Raw genomic sequence first — 14,421 nt, 5'->3', positions numbered from 1 at the left:
AATGTAGGATTGGCCTGCCTTGGGCGTTTCCTGCGTGGGGAGTCCCTGACCTCCTCCTAGCCGATACGAGGCACGACTTGACGGGCATTTCCATGCAGGTGGATGGAGTCACGGTGAGTAGATCGGGGGATTCCTGTTAGTTTGACTGGTGTGCTGGAAGTAATATGAATATAGAAGGAAAAGGAATAAAAAGCATATGCAAAATAAAGAATAAGAAAGCATACTGTATGGAAAATACATAGGAGGTTCTAAGGGCTCACGGAAAGTGACTTGGGACCCTACGGAAAACGGCACAGTGTGAATGTTAGCTAGTCACCCCTGTGGAAAGGATTAGAAAAGGGCGAGTGGCACGCTCCTATAATAATTTGAGGAACGGGGTGAAAGGGTATTTAGAGAATGTGTGTCTAAATAAACGGGAGGTCGAGTTTTCATCTGCTGTCTGGTCATACTCTTGTTTCAACGGGTTGCTAAGGTGACGGAGACAATACCCTGGCAGATTGACGCATACAAACCGTCTGATGAAGGGATCGGGTAAAACCTCCATATCCTGGACTCCACGGGCGTATTGATGTAGGATTCTGCTGATGCAATAACGGACACGAAGTCACCTGAAGCTGTAATCCGGGAATAGGAGCGGATGGCGGGTGGAACGGGGTTTATCGAGGGCTGAGTCACTTTCTGCTGAGATCCTGCCACTCACTATGGGAAAAACAATCAGTAGCCAGTCAAACAGTCCCCCAAGAGTCCTAAAAAACCTAACGTTAGAAGGATTATTTTCGGGGGATCGCCAGGCTCCTAGTGCGCTGTCGGGATCGAAAGGCGGGTCCCTAGAAAGCTCATTGAAAAGAAGACAGGATTAAAAAAATGTAGGAGGTGGAATAAGGACAGTGGAGGTGGATGGCCAGTGGAAGGAACTGGAGATATGAATTAGAAAAATACTGTGCAGAAATACACAGGGTTGTTGTAATGGAGGTCCTTATCGGATGGATATTTATGACAGATGGGAATTGGTTATTAAAGACTGTACGTTGGAAGCAGCACAAAACGGAATGAGCTTTTAGTTGCTGAACTTAAGAATAGAAAGGAAAAGAACAGCTGCTTATAGCTTTACAGAAAGTGTAGGCTGATACGGGACCCCAGTCTGAAGGAAGGAGAAGAAGGAGTGATAAAAAAAAAAACTTTTATATCCAGTGCTCTCTTCCCCAACACTTTACCCACAACCCCTTCCACTGCCACATTCACTCATTGCCCCAACGGCTCCTGTGGTTACCGATGCCCCAGTTACTGATGATTTCTTTGATGAACAATATCAATGTGACCCCTCCTCACTTACAGATCCTGATGATGAGACTGACGGCCACTTGTTAGGGGCTATGGGAGGCTTTCTAACTTACACAAAAGCCCTCCATTTCACAACGTGCTAGAACCAAAACCCTCAGAGATAAGACCCCTGAAAACCTTTAGCATCCACATTTTCATGCCCTTTAATTGAGGTTCCTAACCCCCGACACGATCCCACACTGCCCCCAGGAAATGCTAACCCCACTACTGTAATGATACACCGTAACTGGGATATTCAAGAGCTGAAAGACGTAGTGTCCGAATTGCCTGATCCTAAGGTAATCGGGGGGTGAAGTTTGTGGAACAGGTGCAGCAACTAGACAACATTTATAACCCAGTGCGGCCGAGTGGACCCAAGTGCTACGCAGAAAGATGGGCACCATTTGGCTACTGTCAATTATGGGCAGCATAATGGAGTACAGTGGCATTGGAATGAGGCATTGCCTCGTGGACAAAATAATGAGGGTCCTTTCCTTGCCAAATGGGAACCGTGAAAACTGCAATAGCTGCAAAATATAAAAAGGGCACCGACTACCTTTTCAGCTGCCAAACAAAAGAAAAATGAGACAGTAGATGAATGGGCACACCGCATTCAGGACTTGTTGACAAACCATTCTGGCTTAGACAGCCCAGACGACCGTAACAAGGCAGGAGTTCCTCCTTTTCTGTCAGGACTCAGAAGTGATATTCAAAATAAAGTACGCACGTCCTGTATTTGGATGGGAAAGTGCCACTTTTGATGAAGTTAAAAAAAGACACGCGGAGCATGCTGAACGACAGACTAAACAAAAAGAGTCAGACACTCAGACCAAGTTAATCGCGGCACAAATGAATTATTATGCAGGTGGAGCTGCCTCAGGCAGGGGGAGAGGACGTGAAAGACGTGGATTTTTCCGAGAACAGGGGAAGCCGGGGAGAGGTCGTGGATTTTACTCCTAATCCGAATTCTTCGTCTGCTCAGCCACCTCTCCCCTCAGATCAAGCACCTACACATCTTGCCTGTTACGATGGGACACTTCTGCAGCAATTGCCCACATCAGCTTCCTCCCCGCCTTCCTTACCTGAACCTGAGGATATTCCTTTCACAGGGACCCCCAGCCACTCTTTTCAGTTGCCTTTGCTCACTTGCCATGGGGACACAGATCCTTTATTGACTTTGCTGAATGGCACTAAAACTGCTTTTCTAGTCTGCCTCGAACGATACACTGACTGTTCTTAGTGCTTCTGGACAACCACATTTTTTACTGGTGTCTAAACCTCTTCGAGTTCAGCTTCATTTCAGTGGTTCCACTTTGATGCACCGTTTTTTGTTAAATCAGCTCTGCCCTGTTAATCTGTTCAGGAAGGGATGATGACTACGCTCTCCCTCTCTATTTCTCTAACCAAACGAGGGTTTCACTATTCTATTCCTAAATTCCTGTGCCAAACCTCCCCCCACACTAAGCCCTCTTTTGCAGCCTGGACCCTGAACATCTCCTCACACACCATTCTTCTAAAGCCCTACACTCTTATATTCTTTTCCCCACTTGCAAGTCCCCAACACCCTCCACTGCACTGCCCAGTACTTCCCTTCTGAAGTGGACACACCTTGGTTAGAATCTTTTCTCTTTTCAGGTACTAGCCCAGAGACCCTCCATATCCCTTGCATTTTTTCTCATGCAACACAGCTGCTGCTGTCAGTGCACTTCACATATTCCCAAAGCGTTTTCTATTTCGGAGGTTCGGTTCCCCATGTTTTTCTTTAGCCAATTATAGCACCGTTCACTGAGTTGAAATTGGGGATTGGGTGGAACAATGTTTCAATAGGACGGACTGGCTACATGTTGCTTCGGGTATCTTTGATACCTCAGATCATTTGATAACTAAAGTTTGTGCTTCAAAATGATTTTTAGTACATGTGCATTGTGCCGTCCTTCCCTTTCTGATTTTCATTGCAAACCGCCTCTCCCACTTGGCTTTCCTCACTTCCCAATGCACTTTGGTCCCAGGGGAAAATGATTATGGAAGGATAGCACACTGTGAGCCACTGGTGATTTACCCAAAATCCTCCTTCCGCCCGCATCGCTCCCAGTATCCTCTGTCTCCAGCAGCAGAGGCTGGCATCTCCGCCGTACATTCCGATCTCGTGAAATGTGGAGCAGTCATTCAAATTAAACACTCTCCAGTCAACTCCCCCGTTTTACCTGTTTAAAAGGCTGACGGTTCATGGCGTTTTTGTTTAAGATCTTCGACACGTAAATTCTGCAGTTTTTCCTAGGGCACCTATTGTTACTAATCCTTCCACTATTCTTTCTACGATACCCTCGTCCGCCTGTTATTTCTCTGTTATTGACTTTGCTAATGCTTATTTTGTATTCCTTTGCACCCCGACTCTCAATTCTGGTTTGCCTTTACTTTCCAAAACCGCCGTTGGACATGGACCGTTATGCCTCAGGGATATATTGTAGCCCTTGTGTATTGGATAAGCTCTTGCTCAAAATTTAAAAGGCTTTTGGCTGGGAAAAGACAGTGTATTGATACAGTATGTGGAATGTTGTGTAGTACTACGAAGCAGATTGTGCACGGATACTCAGCAATTGTTATTATTTAGCAGAAAATGGCCACAAAGTTTCTAAAACAAAACTGCAGTTAATTCAAACAACTGTGAAATATTCAGGTCATGACATTTCTTGTGAAACAAGAGCTCTCTCTCTCACTAGCGACCGTATAAACACCATTCAAAATCTTCCTAGACCAAGACCTGTTACAAAGCAGGTTAGGCGTTATAGGATACTGCCGGCAATGGATTTTAAACTTCAATGAAACAGCACAGCTTTTGCAACCCCTGATCTCCCCTTTCTGGTCAGGTGGCATGGAAAGATCAAGCTGGGAAGGCTCTATGTAACTTAAAAAAAAAAATGCCCTACTGTTTGCGCATGCGTTGGGACTGTTGACTATCTCGTCCATTCACTCTGTTTGTGACGAAAAGGGGATATATGAATGCATTTTTACACAACTCCATGGAGAAAAACAAAGGCTTAGCCTATTTTTGAAAAATTGGATCCAGTGGCTGTGGGACTTCCAACCTGTCTCAGAGCTGTAGCAGCCACAACAGAGGCCGTGCTAGCCAGTACAGATATAGTGCTCATGAGCCCCCTAGTGGTAAAAGTGCCTCACGCCGTTCACTCCATTTTAGTACAGGCTAAAACCTCACATCTCACTACTGCTAGGGAAATACACTACCAAAATATACTCTGTACATTGTCAAACGTTACCATAGAAAGGTGCTCCACCTTAAATCCAGCTACATTGCTTCCAACTGAAAATCAAGGGGAACCCACAACTGTCATGATAAAATAACTAAGGTTATAAAACCTAGACCAGACCTACAGGAAACACCCTTAGGAACAGGAGAGATAATTTTTGTGGATGGATGTTCTTTATGATTGGAAAATGGAACACCTTCAACCAGCTATGCAGTGGTCAAAGGTGACCACCTGCTGGAAGCAAACCGAATTTCTTCAAGTTTAAGCAGGCAGCTGAGTTGATAGCTCTCACCCGAGCTTGTCAGTTGTCAGAGGGAAAAATTGTAACTATCTATACTGATTCTAGATATGCTTTTGGAGTCTGCCATGATCATGGGGCATTATGGAAACTCAGGGATTCAAGACCAGTACTGGCAAGCCCATTCAACATAAAAACTAAAAGAATCCCTCTTAGAGGCCATAACGAAACCATCAAAGCTAGCGATCATTAAATGTCAAGCTCACACAGGAAAACAGGATCCTGTCAGTAAAGGAAACAAATTAGCTGATCATTTTGCTAAACGGGCTGCGTATAATAACACACCAATCTTTTATTCCAACAGAGAAATGACCAGGACACTGATAATCAAATTATTTCTTTACAGAATGCAGCCACGGACACAGAGAAGAAAATGGTCCAAAGAAGGGTCCCTCTCTGATGGAGTCTGGACCCATAAGCAAACTAACAAACCTTTCCTCCCAAAGCTTCTTTCCCAGGTATGGAAAAATGCCCATGGCCTAGACCATGCTGGAAAAGACGCCATGGTTCAAGATGTTGAAAAATATTGGGAAGCTGTAGGTTTCTCTACATATGCAGAGCAGTTCTGCAGGTGCTGTGCATTATGTCAAAAGTTTAATGTAGGAAAGGGCACCCAGGTAAGTCCCGCCATTACACCTAACCTAATGGGTCCATTGAACACCTTCAAATGGACTTCATTGAATTAACACCATCAAAGGGTACCGATACTGTTAAGTAATTGTTGATGTGTTCTCCCGATGGGTGGAAGCTTTCCCTTCCAAACATGCAGATGCCAAACCTGTGGCAAAAGCTTTGATAAAGGAAATCATTCCTAGATGGGGAATACCACAGAAATTACAAACTGATAATGGCACCCACTAAATTCCATTATAAATGAATTAACCACCTGGCTCCAGATAAATGTGCATCATTATTGCAAATACCACCCCCAGAGTGGAGGTATTGTGGAACGATGCAATGGTACCTTGCAATCTAAATTGGCTAAAATCTGTGAGCAAACAAATTTAACTTGGCCTGATGCTCTGCCTCTGGCCTTGATGGGATTAAGGGGAAGAACACATTGGCAGTTAGGGCTGTCGCCATTCGAAATTCTGACCGGATGGACCATGCCAGTCGGCATGGTCATAGGTAATGTTACACTGCATACTGTGGACAATGATCTTCTTTCCAGTCTTACAGGTCTCCGAGCTTCTCTGAAGGAAGTCCACGAGCAGGTGAATCAGGCCTGGAGAACTAGTCCTCCATCAAAGGACTCCCGATTCCATTAGGAACCTGGATTCTGGCTAGAGATACTCGAAGGAAACATTGGCATCACCCTCGGTGGAGAGGACCGTTCAAGTTCTGCTGTAGACACCACATGCTGTTAAAGTTGAGGGACTGCCTGCTTGGATTCACATCTCACATTGCAAAAGATGGCACCCTTGATTGTGGTCCTACTATGTCTTTCCATCCCCTTGTCGACTGCTCTGGTCACCTTGACTTTTCCTTTCGGAATCACCACATCAGTTCAGGTGGATTTCTGTTCTATTATTGACTGTGGGACTGATCGACAAATCCAGTGGAACTGGTCTGACAAATGTGTGTGTAACTGTTACAAACTCTGGATTCGGAAGTAACTGTGACATGTGGGACTGGGTTTTGGCTAATACTGGAACTGATGACTGGTGTTTATCAACCCTATAAAGGCCCAGAAGTATGGTCTGAAATATCGTTTTCTATTATAAAAGGACATGCCCCTCATGAATGTGCCGAATACCATTGTAACCCTTTGATCATTACTCTGAAGATCCCTTCTTTACATGATTCAGGAACCTGTATTTTAGGGGCATATGTATCTGGAATAGATCCTCTAGGGTGATTTCAAATTAAGGTTGAGAACCCTGTTACTAACACCTCCCATTTCCCCACACACACACCTCTCTCTCCTACCCCTGGTCTAAACTCGCCCCCTGTCACTTTTCACAGTGACTTTGATATCCAATCACTTCTTTTTTATTTTGGGCATGGTGCGACTTTCTGAACTTGAACTTTCGAGTGTTTTCACCACTCTGTATCACTCGATTAACTTCCTTTTTTTGCTTATGCCACTGCTTAAGTCAACAGATTGTACATTTTTCCTTGCCCCTACTTTGCAGTCGCTGAAATTCTTTTTTTCACATGCTTTTGCTATTATCTTTTAACCACAGAACAGAAGGTGATATTTATATCGACTTGCATAATAAAATATGTAAAGTTATGGAATGAGTTGGGGTGGGGAGGCAGGTGTGTGCACGTGTGTTACATTTCATGCTGACCGGGATTTATAAAGCTGAAGTGTGTGGAAGTTGACTTACGCACGGCTTTGAGCATCTGAATTTTTTTATGTGTACGCACATTTATCACTTTTGTACGTACGCCATAAATTAGTGTGAATTCTACACACATTGTTATACATGAGGCCCAAGGTGTGGGTGAAAATGTAAGTGTGTCTTGGATTAGATAGATCAAATCAGAAAAACTGTATTAATCCCAAGAGAAAATTCAGATGCATACAGTAGCAGAAACATAGAAAACAAAACTACAGATTCACATAACAGATAATACATCTATCTTACAGACAGACCTCAATATGTGCGTCTTGGGAACTGCAGGTCTGACATTGTGTTCAGCAATACAGGGGCGCCACAGGGGACTGTACTTTCTCCGGTCCTGTTCAATCTATATACATCAGATTTCCAATATGACTCGGAGTCCTGCCACGTGCAAAAGTTTGCTGATGACACTGCTATTGTGGGCTGCATCAGGAGTGGGCAGGAGGAGGAGTACAGGAAGCTAATCAAAGACTTTGTTAAATGGTGCGACTCAAACCACTTACATCTTAACACCAGCAAAACCAAGGAGCTGGTGGTGGATTTTAGGAGGCCCAAGCCCCTCATGGACCCTGTGATCATCAGAGGTGACTGTGTGCAGAGGGTGCAGACCTATAAATATCTGGGAGTGCAACTGGATGACAAATTGGACTGGACTGCCAATACTGATGCTCTATGTAAGAAAGGTCAGAGCAGACTATACTTTCTGAGAAGGTTGGCATCCTTCAACATCTGCAATAAGATGCTGCAGATGTTCTACCAGACGGTTGTGGCGAGTGCCCTCTTCTACGTGGTGGTGTGCTGGGGAGGCAGCATAAAGATGAAGGACGCCTCACGCCTGGACAAACTTGTTAAGAAGGCAGGCTCTGTTGTAGGAGTAAAGTTGGACAGTTTAACATCTGTGGCAGAGCGACGGGCACTAAGCATACTCCTGTCAATCATGAAGAATCCACTGTATCCACTGAACAGTGTCATCTCCAGGCAGAGGAGTAGCTTCAGTGACAGACTTTTGTCACTGTCTTGCTCCACTGACAGACTGAGGAGATCGTTCCTCCCCCACACTATGCGACTCTTCAATTCCACCCAGGGGAGTAAATGCTAACATTACTCAAAGTTATTGTCTTCTTTTTATTTTTATTTTTTCATTTTATTACTATTTAATTTAATATTGTTTCTTTGCATCAGTATACCGCTGCTGGATTATGTGAATTTCCCCTTGGGATTAATAAAGTATCTATCTATCTCTATCTATCTATCTATACAGTGAAAAAATAAACAAATAAATAAATATTGTGCAGATATTTCAAAAGGGTATTTCAAAATTAACTTAACAAATACATCGGAAAGAAGCACTAAAATGCTTGATAGCAGTGATCAGAAAAGACCCCCAGAAGCGCTTCTTTGCACACTGTAGTGAAATGGGCCTATACATAAAAGTGATCCAAGAGAGTACCTTATGTAGGGGATGGATGGGATTTTTCATGATGGCATCCAATTTTGCTACCATCTGCTTTTCTACAACAGCTTCCAGTGTGTCCAGGGCTCTCACTGTGATGGACCAGGTTTTCCTAATAAGTTTGTTCAGGCATTGTGCTTTTTTTGAGCTGAGGTTGTGTCCCCTGAAGACTGCAGCATAGAACACCACACTGGCTACTATGGACTGGTAGAACATTTCAAGCAGCTTGCTGAACACATTTAAAGCCCTGAGTCTCCTTAGGAAGTCAAGTCTGCTCTGGCTCTTCTTGTCCAGCATCACTGTGTTGTCAGACCAATCTGATTTGTTTTTCATGTGAGCCCCTAGGTACTTGTAGCTCTGCACCACTTCCATGTCCTCCCCGAATGGTGATTGGTCACAGGGGCTTCTTGGCACACCAATGTATTGCTGATGTTGAGTTGCAAGTTTTTTTCCTTTTACCACAAGACAAAGTTCTCCACAACTTTTCTGTACTCTGACTTGTTTCCATTATTAATGCAACCTGTGATGGAAGAGTCATCTAAAACATTTTGTAGATGGCATGTGGTGCATTGTGTAGGAAGTTGATTGTGTAGTGGGTGAACAGGAAGGTAGACAGGATAGTTCTCTGAGGTCCTCCAGCATTACTCACCACAACTTCTGCCACATAGTCCCTGAGCCTCACAAGCTGCTGTCTGTTGTTCAGGTAGTCCATGATTCAGTAGATTGTGGGGACATCACGATTCAAAGCCTTTTTTCACCAGCTCCTGAGGCAAAATGGTGTCAAAAGCACTGAAAAAGTCAAAGAACATGATCCTGACTGTTGTACCAACTTTTTCTAAGTAGATGGGAGGGGTTTTGCTGTAAGCCACAGGTCTAAGACCCCAGCTCTCCATGACTTTGTCTTCTTATTATTGATTTCATTTGGCAGTCTTCTTATACATTGAGCTCCCACTTAACTGGATAAGCACGGTGAAATTTGTAGTACTACTAGCGTCACACATCACTTACTATCAGTCAGTCATTTTCCAACCCACTATATCCTAACACAGGGTCACGGGGGTCTGCTAGAGTCAATCCCAGCCAACGCAGGGCACAAGGCAGGAACAAATCCCCAGGCAGGGTGCTAGCCCACTGCAATTCACACACACACACATTAAGGATCACCAATGGACCTAACCTGCATGTCTTTGGATTGTGGGAGGAAACCGGAGCACCCGAAGGAAACCCATGCAGACACGGGAAGAACATGTAAACTCCATGCAGGGAGGACCCGGGAAGCGGACCCAGGTCTCCTTACTGCAAGGCAGAAGTGCTACCACTGTGCCACCGTACTGCCCATCACTTACTGTATTAACTAAATTTCGTTTTTATGTATTCTTTAAATTTTCTATCTGCTAACACAACTTTATCTATTTCTAAGTTGTTCCTTGTATATACTGTATTTAAGCCTCCTGATAATATCTAATGAAGAATACAGTATGTACTCTTCCAATATGAAATTTAATTTTATTTTTCTTTGGTTGTTTAGATTTGAGAATGTTAAGAAGACAGCTTAAAAAGATGGTCAGACAGTTGTACAATATATAGTTATTTTAAATGCTGAAAAATGGGTCTCTTTAGAGCACAGTGTTTAAAATGAAAGCTTTACATGAATAAATCATATTTGCTTATAGAAGTTTGTCTAGATTTTGAGAAGCAGTCAGAGAATTATAGCTTCCAGTATTAAAAATTAGTGGAATATTTTCATCCATCCATCTAACTCTCTATCCATCCAGCCAGATGGCCGTTCATTCATTTGTTCATTCACGTTCATTACTTGTATATTATAGTTAAAGCCACCACACTATTTTTTTATTCTTCATGTCATAATGTAGACAAAAACCATATCATGTATAAAAGTATATATTTCACATACTTCATCCAAATATTGGGAGACAGCAGTTTATTACTTAATTGGAACCCTCAAGTGTTTCTTGTAACAAACCATTTTTTAATACTTTCTCTTTATTCGGAGGAAACCTATAGCATGCGTGTAACTACTGATTTTCTTGTCCTTATATTTTCAGGAAATAGGTGGGTATTGTGTAGAAATTTACATTTTTATTTCTGAAAGTTTTGGTTCCTCTTGTGTTTTCAGTTGAAGGATTTATTTTCCAGAAAATAGTTTATTTCAGTTTTTGCTGCATGATAGAAGTAAAATTTTATGATGGCATAAGGGTTAGCTCTGGTGTCTAACAGCTCTGGGGTCCTGGTTTAAACTCCCATCCCAGACTCAGCCTGTCTGGAATTCTCATGTTCTTCCTGTGTCTGTGTGGTGTTTCTCCAGGTGCACTAGTATGGTCCATTGCACAACAAAGGGCTAAGACTGTCAACAACACCAAGATAAAAGATTAATGTAAACAATGTTACCTGCTCTTAATTTTAATTTTTAATTTTTTTAATAACAATATTTCAATAAATGTGGTTTTTAAAGCGACACCTAAACACTTTTTAGTCATAATTTGGAAAGTATGTCTGTATACCTTTTATCTTTAATTAGCTGCACAGGTACAGATATAATACAGTGGCATGCAAAAGTATTCAATCCCCTTGAAACTCATCATACTTTTCTGCATGACAAAAGATTTCTACACATATTTATCTATTCAGTATTTTTAATGTGAACTCTCATGCTGTAACAATACACTACCAAAGTCAAAATAAACCATTTTCTGTAGATATTTAACTGAAGAAGAAAATCTCAGAAGTTAGTGTTTGCCTAAGTATTCAATCCCTACACGTGATTACTTTGTTGAGAACATGTGTGCTGCCATAACAGCCTTAATTCTTTTGGGTATGTAAATATGTTCTAGTTTTACATATTGTTCAGGAATAATTCTAACTTGTTCTTATTAGCAGAATTTCTAGAAATTCTCTAGGTTTGTGGGATATTGCCTCTGGACAGCAGTTTTCAAATAGTGCTACAGATTTTCAAAAGGGTTAAGATCAGGGCAATGACTCCAAAACATTCAACTTACTGTTTATGAGCCATTCCAGTGTCACATTGGGTCATTGTCATGTTGAAAGATGAATCTCCTACCAAGCCGTAGGTTCATAGCAGACTATAACGAGTCCTACTGCAATATTGTGCGTTTTTTGTGTCCATCCATCATTCCTTCAACTCTGACAAGATTTCCAGTCCCAGCACATTAAAAGCATACCCATAGCCTGATGCTGCCATCACCATATTTTACTGTAGGTGTTTCTTGAGGCACGGGCAGTGTTAGTTTTACACCACACATACCTCTTTGAAGTCTGGCCAAAAAGTTCTGTTTTGGTCTCATCTGACCATAAAACCTTCTTCCACATCTTAACTGGGTCTTTCCATGCTTTGTAGCAAATGTCATATGTGCTTTTATGTGGACCTTCTTAAGTAATGGCTTCTTTCTTGCTACCCTTCAATAGAGGCCTGTTTTATGGGGAACTCTTTAAATTGTGGACCCCTGCACCTTCACTCCAGCTTCAGCCAAAGAGCATTGAAGATTTCTGTGAGTGAAGGTTGGATTTTTAGTCGCCTCACTCTCCACTCAATGTCTCGCTCTGATGTTTAGTTTTGGGGGACGGTCGGTACTAGTAAGAGATTAGGTGCTGTGATGAACCTTCCACTTTCTGATCATGGATCCAACAGTGTGCAACGGGACATTTTAGATATTTTTTGTAGCCCTTTCCTGCTTTGTGCATTTGAATGACTTTGTTTCTCACATCAGCAGAATGCTCCTTTGTCTTCATTTTTGCAGTGATTTTCCAGCAACGAAAATGGCCCTTTTCATACCATCGCAGGACAAACACACCTGTACAGCCACACACCAAACACACACTAGGGACAATTTAGTGTTACCAATTCACCGGACCTCTGAATGTCCTTGGACAATGGGAGGAAACTGAGGAATACCACTTAGACACAGGGAAAACATGCAAAGTTCACACAGGGAGGATCCAAGAAACAAAGCATGTAAAATAAATTAAAAAATATTTGATATGATATATGCAAAAACTATTAAATTAAGAATTGCTATTGTAAATATAATTATGCTTTTAAATGATTAGCATGAATAAAAAAATCTAATAATTCTGTTTTTATTTATTTACTTTATGAAATAATATTATCAAATGTATTATGTGTAATGACTTTTAAAGCAGGCTAATCAATGTAATATAAATGACACCAAAATCTTCAACGACCATTTATTTTTTCTCCAGCCGTCTGGAGTTTTTTTGTTTTTTCTGTCCCCCCTGGCCATTGAACCTTACTCTTATTCGATGTTAATGTTGATTTATTTTTTATAATTATGTCTTTCATTTTTCTATTCTTTAATATGTAAAGCACTTTGAGCTACTGTTTGTATGAAAATGTGCTATATAAATAAATGTTGTTGTTGTTGTTGACCACATCCTCTACTGTACCCATCAGCCAATTGTTCCGTCTCTAACTTTACAGGACCCTCTAAACTACTGTATATTGTCACACACGCAGAAATAGGGGTTAGCCAACAAGCTCGACGCAGTGTGAATACAACAACCAGGGAGATTTGACGTTTATCGCTAATGCCTCTCTCTCTTATCCTTCAGGAAAACGGACGATTAAAAGACTTACTGTATCTTCCAAAACTCCGTTCAAAGTCCATCCAAGAAACAGTACCAAAGATACGACTCAATTAGATGATCTCACTTCTGGCTCACCCCAGATGACCTCACTTCCACCTCCAACCCATCTTATCACATCTGGCTCACCATTTCAACATCACTGTCAATTATCATTGTCATTTCCTGTATGTCACATATAAAAATCCACTGTATTATGCAAAAAATATCTTTGTTAATGTTACAAGATATCTATCCTCAAGACCTACAGTACACGGGACTGGGTCCCAAACCTTTATTTGTTTCTCTGGTATTATTCTGTTTTCACAGAATATTTCCTATAAGTCTTAGACTATATATCCAAGGAAATATATTGCCTACCTTGCCATTTAATTTTGTCAACTTTTATTTACCAGCAAAATTAGCAAATTCGTTTTCTTAAAATGTAGCCATCAGTTTATAATCAGTGCAGAAGCTATGAAATTTAAAGTTTTAAACCTCAAACAGATGAGACAACATTTTATATAGAATGTATCGTTGGTGACTTGAAGTTTGTCTTTTTTGTCTAAAGTGTCTGCCTAGACCTGTCTATGTCATGCACAATGCTTTTCTTCCTGAAGTTATCCTGACTACACATCCAGCTTACTAAATAGTATATTTTAGATTAATTGTTAATGACCAAATCATTTGCTACACATGCCTTTAAATGGCTGTTATGTAAGTGGCTGTAATAAATTATATTTAAAGTATGTAGGTTGCTACAAATGGTAATGTGTGAATTCAGTTGGCCAAATGAATATGTGAGATATAAATAACTTTGCTAAGAAATGTCAGACATCCCAGCACGAGTGCATCAGGAACAGCTTCTTTGCTGGGATGTTCACTTGTGATGGTGTCAAGAGGGTAACTACAATGAGATAAACAATTCAGATCAGAGAGAAATGTGCTCAGACGTGTTGCAAAATAGGTATGGCGGCTGATAGGCTAACAAAGTTATAGTAAAAAAACAAGAAGCAGTGGTTTCATTGGGATAAGAAACATGAACTCTGTACACTACACAGATTTTTAAACAATACCTGATCTGTTGAATCATGTCAGTTTATTCAGATGAGT

The 14,421-nt window shown here is 41.5% G+C and overlaps 1 protein-coding gene across 2 annotated transcripts in view; it reads right to left on the bottom strand.

Moving 5' to 3' along the window:
* Positions 1-9,713, bottom strand: part of LOC120518700 (SLAM family member 8-like) — a 29,426-nt gene extending 19,713 nt beyond the window's left edge. The window contains exon 1 of one of the 2 annotated variants that reach the window (XM_039741622.1): positions 8,686-9,713. The gene's annotated coding sequence lies outside the window, so the exon portion shown is untranslated. The remainder of the gene's footprint in view (positions 1-8,685) is intronic. The other variant, XM_039741623.1, reaches the window with a different exon arrangement.
* Between the last annotated feature and the right edge of the window lie 4,708 nt (positions 9,714-14,421).

This window comes from Polypterus senegalus, chromosome 18, assembly GCF_016835505.1.
Source record: "Polypterus senegalus isolate Bchr_013 chromosome 18, ASM1683550v1, whole genome shotgun sequence".
NCBI classification, from domain to species: Eukaryota; Metazoa; Chordata; class Cladistia; order Polypteriformes; family Polypteridae; genus Polypterus; species Polypterus senegalus.
This window is presented reverse-complemented; position numbering and strand designations above follow the sequence as displayed.